This window comes from Talpa occidentalis, unplaced genomic scaffold (assembly GCF_014898055.3).
Source record: "Talpa occidentalis isolate TD23 unplaced genomic scaffold, MPIMG_talOcc4v2.1 talOcc4.2, whole genome shotgun sequence".
In the NCBI taxonomy this organism is placed as follows: Eukaryota; Metazoa; Chordata; class Mammalia; order Eulipotyphla; family Talpidae; genus Talpa; species Talpa occidentalis.
This window is the reverse complement of record NW_023602073.1, coordinates 64,780,632-64,787,759: the sequence shown is the minus strand read 5'-3', so window position 1 is coordinate 64,787,759 and position 7,128 is coordinate 64,780,632.

Sequence of the window (7,128 nt, the reverse complement as noted above, 5' to 3'; positions counted from 1 at the left end):
CCCAAGGCCTCCTGCTGCCTCTGCAGTGCCCAGCACTGCTCAGCCCACCCACCACCTAGACCCTTGGACTCTGGAGGGGGGAGTGGATAGACTGATGAATGGAGAGCCTGCAGGCAGAATCCAGCCCTCAGGGGCTGGCCCAGGACTGGGCCCTCCCCAGCCAGCCAGTCTCCAGGGATCCCTGCCTGAAAGGCCAGTGCTGGGGGAGGAGCTGTCATCCATTTCGAGGTCACCGACTCTGTGGTCTGGGACTTAGATCTCTTAGGGCTCGGGACCAAGTGGGGCAGCCTTGGGCCACGATGAAGGCAGCTGAGCATGTGGGAGGTGAGCCAGAGCCCCTTGGTCAGTAGAGCACCAAGCACCCTAAGAGGAGGAGGCTTCTGGGGCACGGTACCGGCTCTCCCTGGATGCCCTTTGTCTTACCAAGTCTTTGGTCAGCCTTGCCTGGCTGGCAGCCCAGGAAGAAGACTGAGGGCCAGGTCCTGACCGGGAAGAGGGTTCTTTCTGATGAGCCGCGAAGCCTCCCTGTAGCTTACGCCCTGTTCGGAGATACCTGGGATTACACAGATGGCCTGGCCTGGCCTCTGGGGCGGGGGGTGGGGGGAGTGGGGTGGCTGGGGGGATGGAGGGGGATTTCCCATGCCCAGGCACCTCCCTCTTCCACACACAGGTGCTCTTTCCCTATACACAGTCCCCCCCATCTGCCCTCTGCTCCTGCTTTGCTACCTGGATTATCCTGGGGGGCTGGACAGGGGCCAGAGGAGGAGGGGCCATGCCAAGGTCCTGCCATAGTACCTGCACCGCCTGACACTCAAGATTTGTCTGGCCTTCCCACTCACCCCGCATCATAGCCCCTGCAGTCACCGCACTGGCCGCCAGCACCACCGGCTTTATTCTGCTGATTCTCCAAACGCCGGGCTGCCAGAGCGGAGAGGTTGTCAAATTGTGTTCCAAGGACTTCAGATTTCTAAGCTAATGGACTTCTAAAGGTGTTCTTTGAGAAAAGACCAAGTTGAAAGTGTTTGAAGAATACTAATTTAATCTAGCCCCCACTTAGAACAAATAAGGAAATGGGAGCAGAGGGTGGGGAGAAGGGGGTGGGGAGACCCACAGTGACTCAGCAGCAGAGTTGAAGAGAGAACCCGGGCCCCTCACTTGGGCACAGGCCTTGGACCCACACCGCTGAGCTGGAGCTCTTCCAGGGGGCAGCGGGCTGGTGCCCCAGGAAGCTCTGGGATCCGGCGTGAGCTTAGGTGGTGCTAATAGGCGTGGCGGCGGAGGCAGTGATCTGGCGGTGGTAGCAACGGCCATTAAGGGAAGAGACCTGTTGAGTCTCCAGTGCATCACAAGACTTCCTTCCGGGGAAACATGCCTCTCACGTAGACCCTGTCCTCAGCGGGCTTACAGTCGCGCAGGAGGGCTAAAACAAGTGACACCTTCGTCCTGCCTTCAATCTCACCCCCCCAACCAATTTCACACGGCTGCCCCAAGGGAAAAAAAAAATTTTTTTATTGTTTTAAACATTTTTTTAAAAAGATTTATTTAGTTATACATACAAGAACCGGGGTACAGGTCAGACACACGGGAGTGAGAGGATTCACCAGAGACAGAGCGGGGAACAGAACAGGCAGACTGACTGAAATACACTGCTGAGGGGAGCAGCGGGCGAGACAGGAGAGGGCTGCTGCACCCTGTGGGATTCTCGCTGGCTGGCTGGGGTCAAACCTGCGCTGCAGACGCTGTGGACAGCTTCACAGTGCGGTGCTCAACCGCCTGCGCCACCAGGGGAGGCCCTCAAGGAAAATTTTAAACCAAATCTGACTTGGTTTAAAACCCTCCACCAGCTCCCACTGCTGGAAGGTGAAAATTCAGCTTCTCAGTCTGGCTATAGGACACCCCCAAGACTGGCTCCTCCCCCCAGGTTGTCTCTGGTCACTCCCCACCTCAATGCAGCCCCTTGTGCAGCACTGGCGTCCCTTTTATTCACCTGGTGAGTGTCCAAGCCATCTGGAGACCCACTCAAGGGTGAGAAACCTCCTTGTCCTCCAGCACTCACCCACCTGCGACCCCCACATGTTTGTTCCTTCCTCGTTTACTACTATATAATCCTGTTGCTTACATAAACATATAAAATACCACAGCACTTCGCATCTCCCGTGGGGTAAGTTTTGCAGCCACCGCATCAGCTCCATGGCCCATCCATGGGAATACCATGAGAGCAGATTCCCTCTCTCAGAGAGAGCGTGAGAAATAACGTGATATAGTGGTCCCTTCTCCCTCTTGGCATTGGCTCCTAGGAAACTCAAATCTAAATCAGCAGCCCCTTTCCACAGGGAGTAAGTTGGCATTAATAGTCCCCTGGCTCCCTCTCATCCCCGCCTCCACTCCAGATGGCAGCTCTCTTGATGGCATCAGCAGTGGTGGTGAGATGACCACGATGTCTGGAGGCAGATGGTGGACAGGAAAGGTAGGAAACACCGAGTGTCCAACCACAGAGGACAGATCAGCTCTGAATCACCACTTAAGGGCTGCTGCTTCTGATTACATTTTTAGCCATTCCCATCCGCCTCCAAACTGCAAATTCAAACTTGAGTTCAGTAGCCAAAGTCGTCTGAGTCTAGGGCTAGAGGAAGGAGCCTTGTGCACTGGCAGAATTACTCCTTAGTTGAAATGACTCTTAGAACTGCTGAGGATTCCCTCTGTGTGTTGCTTGCAAAAGGACTTCTTATACTTTAGGACTTTTTTTTTTAAGCTCTATTTGATTTATTTATGCATACAAGAGCTGGGGTACAGGCCAGAGGTGCTAGGGGGTGAGAGGATTCACCAGAGACAGAGTGGGGAGCAGAACAGGCAGGTTGACCGAAATACACTGCCAAGGGGAGCAGCGGGCGAGACAGGAGAGGTCTGCTGTGCCATTGGCCAGGGATCGAACTCATGATGCAGAGGCTGGCGATAGCTTGATAGCACTGAGACTTTAGCCCCTGCGCCACCAGGGAGGCCCTACTTTAGGACTTTTAACTCCATTCAGTGGCCAAGATCCTTCCCATTTTAGTTGGGCTTTCACTGACTCTTAAACATCACTGCACTGATGATGGTGGTAGTGAGGGGATTGACTGGAGGTGAGTTTGGTGATAGGATGGTGCAGTGGCGATGGGGCGGGTCTAGCAATGGTTGAAGAGAAGCTAATGTGGTGATGGGATGAGGGCTTTGGGACTAGGGATGTGGTTAGGAGGGCAGTGGATTATGTAGTAGAGGATACAGATGCTGGCGTGGGTGGGGGTAAGGGTTCGTGATGCCGGTGCTGATGGTGGAGGAAATGATGGTCACGATGAAGACGTGTAAGTGAATCATGTCTCTCCTGTTATCAGAGCCTAGTGGTGGTGACGGTAATGGTTTGGAAGGAGAGTGACTGTGATCTGACAGGTGAGGCGCTGGTCATGTTGGGTAGTGGAGTCGGAGTGAGTAATGGAGATAGAGGTTGTGATTGTGATAAAATTGCCGGTGATGGTGGTGGGTGATGTCACACCTGTGGGCTTAGCAGCACATGGAATGCAGAAGAGATGCCACCTGGAGCCGATGACCATGAACTCGCATCATGTTCCCCTCTGACCCATGACCAAATCCACATTACCGTGTAGACTCTCTTCCCCATCGCCTCATCTTGGGCCACTGAGGTTGCTGAGGACAGGCTCCTGAGCTGCTGAGGACTCTAAAGGTCACGGTGACCATCCCCTGTATTGACTTGGTCTCTGTTCTATTCATGGCCTGGACTCCTGAGATTTTCATCAGCACCTTATGGTGATACAACGCCCTCCACAACCCGACCCTACTCTCTTTTCTCCCAAATGTCCTCAGGGGCCCATCTCTACTAATGAAGCCCCGCCAATGTCCCTGGTCTTGAGGCCCCACTTAGATTCTGACTGAGCACCCTGATTTTTCAAGTCACTTATTTCTCTGTGCCATCGTCTTCTCTTGGCCACAGGACAGAAAAGAGAAATATTTTTCTGGGGGAGAATGGGGAGAAGGTCCACCGGAGGCTAGGCAGGTCTTCAGCTATAGAGCATAAGGTAGGCCTGACAACCAAACTGGGCCTCAGGAGGTGGGTATGGCTGTCAGCTATCAGGCTCCTGGGAGAGGGGGCGACTCCCTCAAGTTGTCCTCTTGGTATAATCTACTCCTGCCCCAGACCTGGTCCCCCACTCCTTCACTTCTTTCTCTGCTCCCTAATTTACACCTATGACCATCACACTGAATGACACCTCCACACCTCACCCACACTGCTCCCTCCATCAGGAATGTCCTCTCCTCTTCATCTGGCCAACTCCTGTTTGTCCTTGAAAGTTCAGTCTGAGAGTCATATCCACCTGAGTGCCATCCCTGAAGCTCCCACTCTGGGCTGGGAGTCCCTGTCTGAGCCTCTTGTATCAGCTCACACAAAGCTCTCACATGGCCCACATAAAATGAAAGTTAATCTATAACCACCCCTTGAGGGCACGCTTTGAGTTCCTGCACAGTGCCCAGTGTCTAGCTGGACCTCTGGGACATGTTCAGCACTAGTCTGAAGAATTAAGCATGCATGAATAACTGAAGGAATGCTAAATCATGAATGAATAATTTGTGGCTTTCTTTCATTTAATCTCAACAACAATAAAAGAAATTTAAAATAGAAGAAGCTGGTTTTTATCTCTGATTATTCTTGAGATCTTTCTTAGAATTAGACTTGCAGAAGTAAATAAGAGATTAGAGCCAGGATGTTAACTTTGGCACTATTTGAAATAGTGAAAAGTTGGAAAAAATCTTATGAAAAATCAATGTAGAGTTGGTAAAATAAATGGTGGCACAGTCATGCCATGGAATACTATGTAGCCGTTAAAAAGAACTTGATGATCATCATACATTATTGGTGGGAATCACTGTGGAAAAGTTTGATAATTCTTCAAAATGTCAAACATAGAATTCTCATATGAGCCAGTAATCCTACTTCTAGGTCTCTATCCAAAACAAAGGAAAACATATGTTCCCAGAAGCACTTTTAAATGAACATTTATAGCAGCATTATTCATGATGGGAAAAAGGTGGAAGCAATCTAGTGTCCCTCAACTGATAAATGATAAATAAAATGTGATCTACCCTTATGGTGGAGTATTATTGTCATAAAAAGGAATGAAGTAGTGATAAAGACTACAATTCGTATGGAGCTTGAAAACATTATGCTAAGGAAAAAGAAGAAATCACAAAGGACCACATATTGGATGATTCCAGTTGTATGACATGTACAAAATAGGCCAGTCTACACAGAGACAGAAGTGGATTTGTGGTTGCTAGGCCTGGAGGGGCTGGGAAGAAATGGAGTGTTAACAACTATGGAGTTTCTTTTTGGGGTGATAGAAATGTTCTAAAATTATGGTGATGGTTGCAAAAACTCTGCTAAAAATGAGAAAAATCTGTATTTTAAGACATTGTTGGGCATAAAAATCATGTTTCAGAATAGTTGCTATAATGTGTCTTGATAAGAAATACATATATAGAGTTTGCTATTCCTCCAAAACATAGCATTCTCCTCTGGCTCAGCAGTTCTAGGTCTATACCCAATTATTATATGGCGATTATTATAAACACAAAAAAGAAATCTGAAATGACACACAATAAGCTGTTCACAGGGGTTACTTCTAGGTAGTTAGATTTGTGAATGGGAGTTTTCATGTTTTATATGCTCTTAGCATTTGCCTTTTTACTACAAATGTGACCTGCTTTTGACATTTTTATTTATTATTTATTTATTTTTAAAGATTTAATTATGTATGCATAAAGAACTGAGGTGTAGGCCTGAGGTACAGGGGTGCGGAGGTGAGAGGATTCACCAGAGACAGAGCGGGGAGCAGAACAGGCGGATCTACTGAAATACACTGCTGAGGGGAGCAGCGGGTGAGACAGGAGAGGTCTGCTGCGCCATGTGGGTAGCTCCCTGCCTGGATTGAACTCATCTTGCAGTGGCTGGTGACAGCTTGATAGAGCTGTGTCTTTAACCCCTGCACTACCAGGCAGGTCTGCTTTTGACATTTTTAAACAAAGAGGCCAGGGAAAGTATGTGGGGGCTTACTAAAGATATGGTGAATCAGGCTTGAGAGCCGCCCTGCATCCACATGGGAGGAAGGAGAGTCCCAGGAGGCCAGGGTGGGGGGCGGGAGATGGTGACACAGCTACCGGGATGTCAGAGCTGTGATCAACTGGTATTCTCAGAGGGAGAACAGGACTTTGGAGCCTGGGCCCTTTTACCTCCAATCCTGGCAGGGTCAGGAGCCGGCCCTGGGACAGAAATTGTTTATGTATTGCCGAGGTGAAAGATTCACACTAGTGAACCTAGGGTCCAAAATACAAAAGGTAAAAAAAAAAAAATACAAAAGGTACAGCAAGTGCACTACAGTAAAGCCTCCCTTCCCGCAACTTGCCTCTGTGAAGCAACCAGAGACCTCCAACTGGTCTAACTTGCCTTTTCTGTGCAAATAGGTGAACTTGATACACTTGGTTCTTTCACTTAGTCTTAATCTTGGAGACAGGTCCATAAATGTGTAGAAAGAGCCACCTCCTTCATTGAAGAGCTTCACAGCACCCCCTCATATGGGTGGACCGTGCTCCAATGGTCAGCCCCAATAGACATCTAGATTGCTTCTGAATTTTTGCTTTTACAGGTTCAGAGTCTCCTCCAAACCATTGTGATCAGCTGTTTTTGGAATTCAGACACACACACACACACACACACACACACACGCACACACATACACTCGTATTCCACTGCGTATTCCACATATGAAACACCATAGTAGGCTCTAGGACAGTGCCCCATAACCAAACACATTAATTAATGTTCTGCTAATAAAGTGGAATAAAGACTTTAAATGATCTGGTCCAGTTTTGAGACCAAATGAAATTGGTTGCCACCGAATGAAAAAACTCCCAGTTTCCAGAACTTTCGGGTGTCAGAATTGCAGAAGAGACTGTGTGGAACTATGCAAAGAATGCTATAACAAAAATGAATAACTAGACTTCACTGGTAGTGCAAGGGGTTAAGATGCAACCTATGAAGCTATCCGCGGCCACTGCAGCGCGAGTTCGATCCCCAGCCAGGGA